Source organism: Vombatus ursinus, unplaced genomic scaffold (assembly GCF_900497805.2).
Source record: "Vombatus ursinus unplaced genomic scaffold, bare-nosed wombat genome assembly UNPS02007653.1, whole genome shotgun sequence".
In the NCBI taxonomy this organism is placed as follows: Eukaryota; Metazoa; Chordata; class Mammalia; order Diprotodontia; family Vombatidae; genus Vombatus; species Vombatus ursinus.
The window spans coordinates 11,917-24,015 of record NW_020947431.1 but is presented as its reverse complement, the minus strand read 5'-3'; the positions used below and the strand labels follow the sequence as shown (position 1 = coordinate 24,015).

The 12,099-nt window shown below is 35.0% G+C and overlaps 1 non-coding gene across 1 annotated transcript; it reads left to right on the top strand.

Annotated features, from left to right (window-relative positions):
* Window positions 1-6,737: 6,737 nt before the first annotated feature.
* Window positions 6,738-6,841, top strand: LOC114033966. Its single transcript, XR_003568055.1, has one exon. It is a non-coding gene; the product is annotated as a U6 spliceosomal RNA (small nuclear RNA).
* The last annotated feature ends 5,258 nt before the right edge of the window (window positions 6,842-12,099 follow it).

Here is a 12,099-nt window from a genome sequence, read left to right as displayed (position 1 = left end):
GAACTCATGAGAAATAGTAGGAGAGAACCCTTGACCTCTAAGAGTTACTCCTAGAACCCTAAGGAAGCAGTAGCCAGCTGTTCTCTGGGGACCAAATTGCCAATTCTAGGGGAGATTGGGAGAGTGAACTCAGAGCTTGTACTCTAAAATTATCCCCCCTAAAATGACTAAGAAATAATTTTCCTTGCATTTATGGGTTATTTTTTAAAGAAATTAAACTGAGTAAAATAAAAAAGGAGGAAAAATCATCAAAGGACTCAAGGGGCCAAAGATTTAGGTGGAATTTAAATAATTTGGAGAAGGAACAGAGGAAGACTTAAAACAATAACCCAAGGACTCAATCCTGAGATTTGCAATGTGAATCAATATCTTTTGTGAGGAATATTAGTGTAAGAATGTACAGAAAGAGAAAGAGGAACTGGCAACGTACCCCTACTATTAACAACCTATGTGAACAGAGAAGGGAGAATAACTTTTCTGATCTTTTAAAATGAGTGGCAGCTGTGGAAGAATAGGAAAAAATCAATGTAGTGGAAGGAATAGAATAGGAGAACAAAAGGGAGATCCCATCATGGGAAGGGAAAATAAAAGATCTAATGAAGAACATTCATATTGGGGATGTGATTGGAACTGGATATCTGTGGAAAGAAGCGAGTACCTTATTATGTTTCACCTGGGAGGTGGTGGTGTTACATATGAAATGTGCCACATTAGGAGACCAACTTCTCTGAAAAAAGATTGTATCTCTCTATTCAGTGTCCCTATTCAGGAGAAGGTGTGTCTAAATCTTTGAGCCAAGCCAGCACCCACACTGGTCATAGGGAGAGGGAGAGGGAAAATAGGACCAGAAATAAGACAACCTGGCTTTAGGAGAAATGAGAGATCAAGTTATGGGCCAATGGAGGTTGAGACCTCAAAACCCTTAACACAGCAAGACTTCTATTATATAACTCTGCTTTCATTCACCATTCCTTCCTCCATGAACTGATATTTCTAAGAGTAAAAAAAAAAAAAAGAAAAAGAAAAACAGAAAAAAATGGGAATTTGGAATAAGATCTACAAATGTAATCATATAGGAAGAGGAGAGAGGAAGGAATTGAAATTTGGCACTCCAAGATCCTTACCCTGAGAGATATAAAGGGGAAAAATCATTTATTTCTATAAAAAGAAGTAATTTCTATAAAAAGAAAAAATCCATTAATTGGATAATAGGATGCAGAATAGATTAGAAAGGAAGAAACATAAGGAGGACAAAAAAGAGGGAAAACATTTTTGATGTGGGTGCTGCAAAAGAATGTTCCTTAAATTAAGAAGTTGAAGGAGAGGGTAAGAAGAGAAGAAAAATTTTGAGTTAAATATTCAGTAGGATATGGAAAAAAGTAGAGCCAAATAGGGCTAGAAGCAGATACAATAAAAAGAAGGAAAGAGAAATTAATGCTATAAGAAAATTTAAGAAACTTAGGATAGGTAGTTAAACAGGAATGAAGGGAAAAATGTGTGGGTATACACTAGCATATCAAATTAGTAAAACCAAACTGGTCACAGTGAAAAATACTGACTTAGGGAAGGTGATAAAAATTAGTACAAAATAAATTAATGGTGGAAAACACAAGCCCAATAATCATAATCTAAACTGTGAATATACTACACAGTCAAAATAAATGAACGGTTGATCTAATTCAAAAATAAAACCTATCAATTTTCTGTACAAAAGAAACATCATTTATTAAAGATACATTCAAAATGAAAAAAGTAATAATTAGATTATTCAGTGTAGATGACATTTATATTAAAAGTGACTATCCTACCTGAAAAAGTCTACAGACAATGCTAAATTAGTAAAATTATCAAGACACTTATTAAAAATGGACAAGATAACACAACATGGAAAAGCAAAACATGAAACATGAAGGGAAAGAAAAAGTAGGAATAAAAGGAGTTGGTATTATAAAATCACCAAATATATTTCAGAGCAGGAATTACCAAAAACTATATTGCATGGCATCACTGACAGAAAGTAGAGGAAATCAGTTAAGTAAAAAGCAAGCACGTGTAGCAGTCTAGAATTTGATCTGTTATGGAAAAAAATAGGAAGTTCATATGACAAGTAGGTTTAGATGAAAAGCTCATGAGTTATGTTTTGGTCACATTGAGTTTGACATACCCACATGAAATACTATTTCAAAATGTCTAATAAGCAGTTGATGTTGTGGGACTGGATCTCAAAAGAGAGATTATCCTAAACATAGAAACCTGAGTGTCATAGCACAGAGATGTTAATTGATCCAGGAGAGTGGATAAGTTCACCAAGTGGGGGGAGGGGGGGAGAGAGACAGAGACAGTGTCAGAGAGAAAAGCAAGAGCAGGACAAAGCTTTGAGCAATATCCATGTTAACTGGGAAAGACATGAATGATGATCCCGCAAAAGAGACTGAAGAGCAGACAAACAGTTGAGACTAGAACTGAGATGGTACTGTCATTGAAAACTCAGAAAAGAGAGAACATCCAGGTGGAGACGGTGATCACTAGTATGAAATGTTATAAAGAGATCAAAAGGATGCATATTGAGAAGATGTTATATTTGGCTGTTATCATGGGCAATTCAATACTAGTTGAATGATGAGTATGAAAGCCAGATGACTTACAGAATGGGAGGGAGAAAAGTAGAAAAAACATTGTTGTCAAACTTTTTCAGAGTTTGATTGAGGAAAGTGGGGACAATATAGGGCAATAGTTTAAGGGGAGAGTAGGATCTAGTGAGATTTTTAAAGTATTCAGAATGATTTTGCTTAATTGACTCTGCCTCAAATTTGTTTTGTTTTTAAACTAGTTTGACCTTCCATTGCTTCTATTTTAAGAGGTAATTCTTCTCATGATGCTCCATCATACTTCTCCCTAAGATTTGACAAATGAGTTTATATTGTAATCTTGTTTCTTGATTGCCACATCTGTTTACTTGGTAAGTATATTTGGTGCTTAGGATGCTTTTACAAGTTGTTTTGGTCTCCTGGTTATGATGTTTGATTTATATCAACAAAACTTCTGTATTAATTATTGTATGTGTCATTGCCATTTCTTCTATTATTCATTTTTCATCTTCATTTTATCCCACAATGGTTCAAATGCCTTTTCATTATAGAAATTCACTCCACTGCTACAGTGCCTTCCTTCAATTGTTTGCTTCCTCCCCAAACTTCTATGTCTCCATTCCTTTCCAAGTGCTGATTCTCTGAATTTTTTCCACAATAACCCTGGTGAGTCCTTTTTCTCTACCCTACCCTCCATGTTTTACAGACTCTTCTGTTGTGTTGTCTTCTCCTATTGGAATATGAGCTCCCTGAGGTCAGGCACTGGCTTTTTACTTACTTGTATTTGTATTTCCAACATTTCACAGTGCCTGACACATAGTAAATACTTAATAAATATTTGTAGATTTGTTGACTCAGTAACTTATTTAAATAAGTTAGAATAGTATTGTTTTATTTAAGTGCCCTATGTTATTCTCATTTTTATTTTAGTTTGTAATATTTTTTATCTTTGATCTAATGAGTTAGCACTCAGATTAAAGCATAATTTTATTTAATTTTTCTTTTTGGTGGGTGTTTTCTTTTGCAACATGGCTCATAAGAAATGTTTCACATATATGATCGATATCATATTGCTTGCCTTTTCAAGGGATGGGAGAGGGAAGATAGGAAGAGAATTTAAAATTCAATTAAAAAAAATGAGTGGTAAAATCTTGAAATGTACTTGGAGATATTTAATAAAACAAATAACATATATATATGTGTGTATATATATATATATATATACATATATATTTAAAAAACAAGTCAGCACTCTACCTATATAGAATTAAGGAATGACTCATATTTCAGTAACTACCTTTCAGTTCCTATCTGTTAACATAGAAATAATTTCATTTTGATTAGGTTATTCAGTGCTCCAAAGCCTATTCATCTGTCTAAGAAAGTATGCCTTCAAGATTGTAGAGTAAAGGGAGGGACTTGGCTTATTTCTTCCAAATCACCCTCCAAACAATTTTAAAATAATGCCTCAAAACAGATTCTAAAACAGCAAAACTAACAAAAGGACAGGGTAAAATAATATTCTAGCCCAAGACAACTTAGAAGGTTGTCAGGGAAAGTCTGTCTCACTGGAATAAGAAGGGAGTGCAAGTCCAGTGTATGCCACATGCAACACCTGGCAAACCAGCAGTGAAACCCTGAGCTCCAGCAGTGACACTGGGTGCAGGACTCCATGCATTGCCAATACTAGGTTCTGGGTCACAGTCCCAGGACTAGGAGGAGTACTAGCACACTAGAACCTGGTAATAGGATTGTGGGGTCCCTCGTCAGAGTTCCAGAGTAGAAAATAGCATTTGACATTGCTCACATACCAGAATACAGGCCAGGAGAGCATGACAATACCTCTCCTTAGATCACACTACCTCAGAAGAAGTGAAAACTTACAGACTCACAGAACTAGTTCTGAAGACAAGAGAACAAAAAATGTGAAGCTTTTGTAGAAAGCAATACTACAGTGCCTTCTCCATTCTGAGACCAGGGGTCAATTTAAACATGAAACTAAAAGTCAAGAAATGGGCTGGAAAAATGAATGAGAACTTGGTCATGGAAAGTTGTTATGGTGATAGGGAAGATCAAAACACAAACCCAGAAGAGAACAACAATGTCAAAAAGGCTACATGCAAAGCCTCATGAAAAATGTGAATTGATCTCAGCCCCAAAAAGAACTCATGGAAGAGCTCAAAAAGGATATTAAAAGGAAAAATTGGGAAAAGAAATGAGTGAAATAAGATGAAAATAACATCTTAAAAATAAAATAGTCCAAATGGTAAAAGACAAAGTGAAAGTAAAAATAGATCTAATTAAAAGAAAAAAGCAGGGAAACTATACTTTGCTAAAAGGCACTATATACAATGAAATAATATCAATACTAAACATATATGCTCCAAATGGTATAGCATCCAAATTCTTAAAGGAAAAGTTAAATGAGCTACAAGAAGAAATAGACAATAAAACCATACTAGTGAAGAACCTCAACTTCCCCTTCTCAGAACTACGTAAATCTAACCCATAAATAAACAAGAAAAAGTTAAGGAGATGAATATAATTTTAGAAAAAAAATAGATATGAGAGACCTCTAGAGAAAATTAAATGAGAATAAAAAAGAACATAACTTTTTTCTAGTTGTATGTGGCACCTATACAAAAATTGACCATGTATTAGGGCATAAAAAGCTCAAAAGCAAATGTAGAAAGACAAAATATTAAATGCATCCTTTCTGAATATAATGCAACAGAAATAACATTTAATAAAGGGCCAATACTTTTGTTGCCATCCTCAACTATGTCAATCTTTGTATAGAAGTAACAGAATATTAAAGTATATGTTGACTTGACTTGGAGGGTTTTATTGAGCTCTTCATAGAATTGTTCTAATTCTTCATCTTCTGAAACAGATTATTTTTATGATTTTTTTTGTAAATACTTATATTGACACAGCTAAGTAGTGCAATGGATAGAGTGCCAGGCCCGAAATCAGGAAGACTCATTTTTCTGAATTCAAATGTGATCCGAAACATTTACTAGCTGTGTGACTCTGGGCATGTCACTTAACCCTGTTTGCCTCAGATTCTCATCTATGAAATGAGCTGGAGAAGGAAGTGGAAAACCACTCTAATATCTTTGCCAAGAAAACCCAAAATGGGGTCATGAAGAGTCAGACACAAATTAAATGAACAAAAAACAACAAAATATGAATGCTTCAATATGAAATTACCAACTAACCCATGAAATGATGTTTCTTATTACTCTTTGGAATACATTAAACCACCTCTGTAAAATCCTCTATTTGTCTCTCCATGGAGAGGTTGTGAGCCTTCTTTCTATTTAGCTAGAATGATGTTTTCATTTATGGTGAGAATGTTGAGATTGATATGATTCAGTTTTTTATGTCGTTATAAAGGTCACTCACTGGACATGGATTTCATATTTAAAGTGCCACCAGCTAAGCTAAAACTTAAATAAAATGAGATAATAGTTATAAAGCATTTATCATTGTGCCAGCACATAGTAAGTACCAAATAAATGTTAGCTATTATTATTATTTTATTATTATTTAATCTAAAAACTAATTTTTAGCATCTACTTTCCCCTTGTCTACCACTCTGACAATTTCACTACTGAAACCAAAAGGAAGCACACAGGATTTAAGTCCACTCTGTGTTTTCTTTGTTTCATGGATTTCCATGGCCCAAGTGACCAGATTGCTGGTCTTTCCATATTTAACTAGACTGGTATTGAGAAAGTAGTCCTGAGGCACTGCTGAGTCCATACTTTGAGCCTTCTCAATGTGGTAGAATTGGTCAGAGGTTATATTACACTGACAATCTTTGAGAACTTAGGGTCATATCCATGTCATGATGAGGCATCAGAGAAGGACTGTGGAGGTCCAGATAATTAGAGTTTCTAAACATAAAAAGTAACACCCTAAAAATAAGATACAAGAAAATAGAAGTTTTCTTTCTCATAAATGTGGATGTGAAAAATGCTTATAATCACCCAAGGGAAGGAGAATATTATAAAAAAATTAAATAAATTCTTTTTGATGATCTAAAACATAAGGACTTTTACACAAACTCAATTCAGAAAGAGTTAGGCAAAATATAGATTATAAATGAATCTTTGCATTATGTTTCACTAATAAATGTCTGATGTTGTTGCTTCTATAGAATATACACTAAAACTAGAATCCCACAGAGAAGATTAGCTTGGCCCCTACACAAGGATAAATGCAAATTTGTAGTGTTCCATATTTATAGGCTAAAAATAGATACGTGACTTGAATATAAAAGGTCATATCACAAAAAATAGAAGAGAACAAGATCAGTTGCTTTTCACAAATATGGCCTGGTTAATAATTATTAATTATGAGGGTAGCTAGGTGGTGCAGTAGATAGAGCACTGGCCCTGAAGTCAGGGGGACCTGAGTTCAAATATGGTCTCAGATCAAACATTTGACACTTACTAGCTGTGTGACCCTGGGCAAGTCACTTAACCCCAATCACCTAAAAAAAAAACCAAAACAAAACAAAAAAAATTATTAACTATATAAAGGATGGGGAGATTACAAAATGAAAAACAATTTCAAATACATAAAAACAAGAGACTCTTGCATAAATAAATTCAGTAAAGGATTATGAGATAAATAGTAGAATGAGAAAATATTTCTATCAAATATATATCTGATATACAAATTATATATGGAACTGATACAAATATATAATACCAAGAGCCATTTCTCAATGGATAAGTGGTTTACAAATATGAACAGCTAATAAAAGAACTATTGCAAACGAAAATTGATCATGGGGAAATGTGCCACCCATCACTAATAGTAATAGAAATGCAAAAAGCAACTCATTGGTTTCACCAGCAAGATGGCAAAGATGATTTTTAAAATGTGAATAATAAATGTCGGAGGGGTTATTGGAAGATAGACAGCTTTAGGTGCTATTGATGGAGCTAAAAAGCAGTCCAACTATTATGAATATCAATTTAGAATTATTTTTTAAAGTGACTAGTCTGTCCACATATGCTTTGACCCACATATGCTTTGAGTCTCCACTTTATGCCGAAATGTTCCATCTTTCTGGGGACAAAGAAATGGAATCAAAGTGGGCATCTTTCAAATGAGGGATCGCCAAATAAACTTTAACATGTGAATGTAATAGAATACTACCATATAGTAAGAAATGATGAACATGAAGACTCAAGAGAAATTCAGAGATTTGTATGAACAAATAACAGAGTGAAGTAAGGCCTTACTTCCATTTTCCATTGAATTGTTGAAAAAAAATGCATACATATATATATGTGTGTGTGTGTGTGTATATATATGTATATATATGTATATACATATATATATATAATCTATTATGTCATTAATATGGGAATTCTCTCTAATGGTGCCAACTATAACTTACAAACCCCTTCTTACCCTGAATAATTCTTGTCTACATCCTTCAGTTAATCATCCTCTGGGAACTGACCCAAGACTTCCTGCTGGAAGCCTTCTTGATCATCTGATGTTAGGCACCAAAGCAGCCTGAGGTCTTTCTATGTGATGTTCTTCATTCTTCCCACATGAATGGGTCACCTCCTTTTCTAGTTATTCATTTGCCTTTTGGACAACTCTAACTCACCCTGTCCAAAACAGAAGTCATAAACTTTCCCCAAAAACCTTTCTCCTTGTCCCAACCTTCCTATTACTATAAAGGGCACCACCATCCTTCCATCCACAAGACTTATAGCCTTAATGTTATCCTCCATTCCTCATACCAATCTGTTGTGAAATCTTGTCATTTCTACATTTACAGTACCCTTTGTATATGCTTCCTCCTCTCTACTCACCCAGCCACCACTCTAGAATAAGCTTTTATCACTTCTCTCATCTGTACTGCCGAAATATCTATATAGGTAGTCTCCCTGCCTCAAGTTTCTCCTCACTCCAGTCCATCCTCTGCCCAACTGCCGAAATGATTTTACTAAAGAGTAGGTTTTACCTCAATAAACTCTGGTGCCTCTGTATTTACCTCAGGGATGAGGCTTAAATTTTCTTTTTGGCATTTAAAACTCTTCAAAACCCAATTTCTTCCTATGTTTCCAATTTTCTTTCATTGTACACCTCTGCATACTCTATAATCCAACTTCATTGGTCTAGCTACTATTCCTCACATACAACATTCCATCTCCACATTCACATTTTTTTAATGACTTCCCCTATGCCTGTTCTCTCACCTCTGCCTCTTAACTTCCTTCATTTATCCTACCTTCCACAAGAGGCCTTTCCCATCTCCCCACCATTTCCAAAGCCTCCCTCTGATATTACATGATGTATACTCTTTATGTATCTTGGATGTCCCTATTTGCACATTTTCTCTCCCTTTAGAATGGAAGCTCCTTGAAGGCAGGGAGAGTGGTTTTTGTTTTTCCCTATCTTTGTATCCCTAGCAGTAAAGTGCCTCATGAATAGTGAACACTTAGTAAAATACTTGTTGACTAACCGATTCCTTTTATGCTACTTCATGCATGTGATTCATTGTTCAAAATATGCTTCACCCTATTTATAATACCCACAATGGATCCCTCCATTGACCTTTGGTTGATCTATAATTTTAAGCCTTTAAAGATTTGGGTAGTTTATGATTCATAGCTATATAACATTACCAGAAGGACTTTAGTATTAGTAAAATGGGATTTTGTTTCAGGGAGAATTTTAAGGTCATTGAAAGTGTTACATAATTTCCTAAATCTGTTCCAGCCAACTGTCTTCTTCCTAGTCAATTCTACTTACTACCAGTATGACCTTGGTCAAGTAATTTAACACATAATTAACCTCTTTGGGCTTCAGCTTCCTGATCTGAAAAGTGAAAGGTTTGATTATATGACCTTAAAGTCTCCTTCCAGATCTAAATCTGTGATCCTGTGATAATTCAATGACCCTGGAAGTTGTATCAAAAATCTGAATTCTTTTTGGAAAAAGAACTATGCTAGTAACAACAGTAATAATTAGTTAATTGTTTTCATACATGTTGTCTTTTTGCCATATCCAAGTCCAGAAGGTTAGGTGGATAATAGTTTTCACTAATTAAGACCAAATGATAATATCTGCAGAGCAAAAAAAGCAATTAGCAAATTTATAACATCCTTCTTTGTATATTTTCAATTTTCAAAGCTGAATGTTAGCTTAAACAATGCTAATTAACTCTGCAAGTCTTCTCTCAGTTTAGTTCTGCCAATGAGGCATGCCATAGCAAACTTTCTCTTGTTGTACCGCCAGTCCCAATCATAAAAGCTAAACAAATGCTGCTTGATTAACTCAGGAGCTCCAGTTTAAGTGGCAAGCTCATGTTTCTTTCTCTCATATTCTTAACCCTATTCCTCCCAATAAGGTTCACACATAAGAAGGATACTGGCTAGTGAACATTTCAAAATGGGATGTCCTTAAAATTTTTCAAATTCAATGTGTCCAAATCTGAACTTACCTTTTCCAATCAAATGAATCTCCCTTCTAACCATTCCTATTTGTGTCAAAGGTACCACCCTTCTTTCTCAGGTTCATAACCTCAGCATCATCCATGACTCCTCTTTCCCTCAACTTATATACATCCCATCAGTTTGCAAATGTTTCTGTTTCTATCTCCACCACATTTCACATTCAACATGTTCTCTACTCACACAGCCACTACTTCAATTCAGAACAACATCACCTCTTGCTTGGACTATTGCAACAGCCTATTTGGTCTTTCTGTCGTCCCTCTCCCAACTCCAATATAGCTACCCAACTGATTTTCCTTAAGTACACAACTAAATCTGCTTTTCCCACTAGCCTATAAACTCAGCCTTTAGTAGAAAATATCAACTCCTCCATTTGGTTTTTAAAGCCCTTTACAATCTGTCCTGTACCTACTTTCACAGATTTCATATACATTGCTCCTTCTTCCTGTACTCTCCATTCCAGACAAATTGTATTTCACATTTAGAACTCTATCTCAACCTCTAACCATGACATGATGCCTCTCATTTCCCCCAAATGCAGGTGCCCTCCCCAGTTAGCTTATATTTAACTACCTTGTATTGATTTGTATTTGTTCTTTTTATGTATATTCTTCAAATATTTAGATTTATACATTTTAGAATATAAGGTCTGTTAGAGTAGGAATTGTTTCATAGTTTTTTGTTTGTTCATTTATTTTGGTCTTTTTATCCTCAGCACCCAGAATAGTGCCTGGAACTTAGCATGTGCTTAATAAATGCTTGCTAATTAAGTTGTACACAGAAATTTGTGAATTTTTTCCATGATTTTCCATGACTTTCATATCTTCCTATATATCCCAGCCCTTGCCATTAGACTCAGGGTCTTATATTGACCATCCTTCTAACAATCTGGCCCCTGAATTCCTCAGTTTCTCCAATTCCAGTGGTCTTCTTCACACTAATTCTACCCTGCAGTTGTATGACCACGCCTATGTCTCAATAACTTTCTGGAGTATACAATCTCACAAATCTAGAATTTTACAAATACAATCATTGAAGAATATATTCCCATCTTCCTACTTCTATTATCTCATTCACACTAAAATCATATCATCTGGTTGTCCCATCCCTTTTCTTGTGATACATCTCTCTACTTAGCCTTGGTTTGCTTCTATAACTATTTTTGATCCTATTGTCTGCCATTTTCATGTCTCATTATTCACACCCTGAAATCTCCTGCCCAACTAAGTACAGATAAAATATATACTGGATCAATTGAGGGCAGTACCTCATGGAAGGCAATGTGATTAAGGAAGGCCCGAAAGTTAGAACTTTAGCTGATGCTTGAAGGAAGCCAAGAAGTAAGCAGGTAGAGATGAAGAGAGACAGAATTCCAGTCATTAAGGCCAGCTAGTGAAAATGCCTGGAATAGGGAGATAGAGTATCATATGTGAACAATAGCAAGGAGGCCAGTTTCATTTGGTTGAAGAGTACAAAACAGGGAAAATAAGGTTTAAGAAGACAGAGAATGTAGGAAGGGACCAGGTTATGAAGAGCTTCCAAAATCAAACAGGAGATTTTAAATTTATACCTAGAGGCAATGGGAAGTCATTGGAGTTGATTGGATGAAGGATAATTTATGCTTGAGAAAAATCAATTTAACAGTTGAATAAAGGAAGGACTGGAGTTGGGAGAGATTTGAAGCAAGTAGGTTAACTAACAGACTACTGCAATAACCCAGGTTTGAGGTGATGAGGGCCTGTACCAGAGTGTGGCAGTATCAGAGAAGAGAAAGGGTCATATACAAGATACATTATAAAAACAAAAAAGATAGAGCTTGGTAACTTTGGATATTGGGTGTGGGTGAGAGAGTGAGGAGTCAAGGATGACACCTATTTTATGAGCCTGGGTAACTAGAAGGTTGAACTAGTAAGTTCAGTTTTTAATTTGAGTTTAAGATGTCTACAAGACATTAGGTTTGGTATTTTGAATAGGCAGTTGGAAATATAAGACTAAAAGTCAGGAAAAAGGTTAAGGCT